Source organism: Carassius carassius, chromosome 22, assembly GCF_963082965.1.
Source record: "Carassius carassius chromosome 22, fCarCar2.1, whole genome shotgun sequence".
Lineage (NCBI taxonomy): Eukaryota > Metazoa > Chordata > Actinopteri > Cypriniformes > Cyprinidae > Carassius > Carassius carassius.
The window spans coordinates 30,771,229-30,774,503 of record NC_081776.1 but is presented as its reverse complement, the minus strand read 5'-3'; the positions used below and the strand labels follow the sequence as shown (position 1 = coordinate 30,774,503).

The following is a 3,275-nucleotide window of genomic DNA, read 5'->3' as shown; positions in this document are numbered from 1 at the left end:
CAGTCCCACTAAACATATGCTGTTAATGTTTTGATATTGAAAAGAATAAAAAAGTTATGTGTGATGATCTCATTCGTGAACGAGTTGAATGAACTGATACATCTCGTCCATGATTGAAATGAATGAGAGTATACAGGGTCAGTCAGCCAAGCATGTAAATCTTGATCAGCAATCAGCAGATACAAAACGCAGTTATAGGTGCACATACGCTTGTTTTCATATTTAGAATACAGAACATAACTCCACGTTTAATCCCCGATAAAACCTTGTGCTTTGTTAATCTGAACAATTTATTTTATGCGATCATGCACACGATTTAATAAAGCCAAATCAGTTTTGTAAATATGTTCGTTGAATTCAGACATAACACATAAGACACTCTTTTTCACCAACTGCTGGCCTATTTGTGTAATATGAAGAAATGGTCACTGAACAAATCAGTGAATGAATCATTTTGGTGAACAAACTGAAAATCAACGAATCTCTCGAAAGAATCAATTTCCACCACTAAATTCCATGCAACATAAATGGATTTTTAAAAACTTTGTTTTTAATGACCCGCCCCACAATAAAGTACCAATTTCTTAACCCGACCCGCAGGTTACCCGCGGGTTATGAGACGACCCGCGCATCACTAGAGTGAACACAAATTCAAACAGTGCTCCAAAAAAGCCAACAGTATTGTGAAGGACCTCGCCCCATACCTCCCACAGTCTCTTTTAGCTCTTGCCATCAGGAAGACGGTTCCACAGCATCAGGGTCCACTCTGCAAGACTTCTCAACATCTTTTTCCCCAAGGCTTTGAAAGCACTCAATTTCAATCACCTAACCCCCCACCGAAACCTCATCCACAACCCTAGCTCCTGAAACAAGGACACTTTCCTACAATAAATTTTGTTCTACTGTATATCCACACATGTAGCGGAATGACAGTAAAGCTCAACTTGACTTGAACGTGACTTGAACTAACACAGATATGAGGAGATATGCAAGTTACAGTTAAGGAAAGGGAAGTAATTTCACATGAAAGATAAGATCAGCAGCAAATAATGAAAGAAATCGAAACACTCAAATGTAATCCAGCCTCAGGTATCATGCATGTTCCAACAGTAGTGGTGCAATGGATCGTAAAACTCATGGCTCAGATCATATTATGGATTTTGAGTTACATATATGATTTGATTTTTCAGATCAGCAAAAAATAAATAAATAAATACAATAATAATAATATATTATGCTTTTCAGCAGGAAAAATCTGGCTGGAATAGGTCTCTATGGTCCTAATTCACAGCGAGGAGAGTTTGAGTTGCCAAAGACTCTCCAAGGATCACAGCTGGAGAATTGCAGAGATTATTTTAATCTTGGGGTCACAAAGCCTTAAAAAAATGCATCATCCCCTACAGCCCCTTTGTCTTACCACTTTACTGTCCATTGCAATAGCATAAATGATGTTCATATGTTCATAGTCCTGTCTATAGTGTACATACAGTTTTACGTTTCAATAAAGCAGGGTTTTAGCTCCAACTCTGATCAACCTCACCTATCTCTGATCTACTTGAACTCATGAATGACATGATACTACTCAAAGGTTAAAACCTTTTTATCCTCATATCTAAACAAACAGCCTTTGGAAGGACTAGTGTGTGCCTGGCCTGAAAGCAGTAATTTTTCTTATTTGAGCATAAAATAATCTTTTTGTCAAGAACCCTTCTTTTTCATAATTATGTAACATGATTGTGCAATGGTATCATGTTGCCATTGCTATTTCTCGGAACTATCTTACTTTCGCAGAACCTGATTTTACCAAGTGAGACATGTTCCTGGGACAAAATATGTTGACCCAGGAACACATCTAACTCAGCAAAATCAGGGCGTGCCTTACTTTCACTCCCATGAAATAAGAGAAAATGCAAAGTGTGCACTTTGTCAGGTTACAACAGATCAGTGAAAAATTCGTCATCTGCTGTGGGCGTAAGGCTTTTCTTTAGCTCTCTGTTACCTATATAAAGTTTTGAATCTGATTTTTGTGGATTACTGCACACACTGACTGCCAGTCACCTGTTGAACCAACTGCTACTAGGAAACATTTGTCTCCTGAACTAAATATACAACAGTTATTTTCTCTCATCTCTGCAGTAAGTATATATTTGACATTCTTGATTATAGAGCTAGTGATATTTGATACTGTATGTAAAAGCAGCATAAGGACTGTTTCTTTATTTTTCTCTTTACTTTTTAAATTGCTTCTATACTTGATGATTAGTTGGTTGGGTTTGTCAATTATCATGGAGCCTGTATTTAAAAATGTATATTGCCAGATGATCTGATGTTATCACAATATAACAAATGATATACTCTTCTCTGAAGCAATCACAGGCCAGAATTCCCAAGCACTAATTCATATAGACAAATATCTTTTATGCACAGAGTGCAAATCCTGCCACAGAATGACAAAAAAAGTGCCAAGATTGAAAAGATTTAAATCAAAACAACCCTTCAGTGTTCTGTAAATATTACGTTGTTTCTTTCTTTCAAAATTCAGATCTTCCCAGCTCCAATTAAAAAACATGGGAAACGAGACTTCACGCTCAAATACCCACGTGGCCAACGCAACCGGGAAGCATCTTCGTATTTTCTATGGAGTGGATACAATGAGGCTGGAAGAAATGGTGATAAATGTGGGAGCAGGGATAGAAGGTACAGCATCAAAAACTGAACAATCAGTATCAGGGAAGATTTCCACCGATGTGAAGATGGTTTTTAAACCAGACTCCCGGGTCCGTTACCTTCACCTGCCGCAGAACGAGACATGTAACTTTACCGGTGAAGGCACCATCTATGCCACTGTCCTTTTGGAAGATGAAAAGGACGACAAAATCTGCAGTGGTGTCATCTGCCAAAATTTCCATATCCCCAGTGACCGGTCTTTTATCGTGACTGCCAATCATACCATCAAATTGCAGAAGTATGGTGCAAGCCTTTGGATTGACGAAAGCGGCTATGACCATCGACGTTAACTACCACAACAACCACACATAACAACCACAAATGTCCTCTTTATCCTCCTCCATTTAATGTTGTGTTCTAATTTTGATTAGCAGATAAGATGGCCAATTTGGCGAGGTTAATTGGATTGTGTACCCAATGTTATTCTGCTAATAAATTCCTGTAGGCCTATCAACTTTGTAATAGCTGAAATAATCATTTGAATGTAAAAGTTAGTTCTAAATAATAAGTCTAGTAAAACTCATGAATTTTATTTTATGCACAATAAA

At 37.6% G+C, this 3,275-nt stretch overlaps 1 long non-coding RNA gene across 1 annotated transcript; it reads left to right on the top strand.

Annotated features, from left to right (window-relative positions):
* Positions 1–1,945: 1,945 nt before the first annotated feature.
* On the top strand, positions 1,946–2,913 carry LOC132099187 (uncharacterized). The gene is made up of 2 exons (XR_009423054.1): positions 1,946–2,135; positions 2,543–2,913. It is a non-coding gene; the product is annotated as an uncharacterized LOC132099187 (long non-coding RNA).
* Positions 2,914–3,275: the final 362 nt, after the last annotated feature.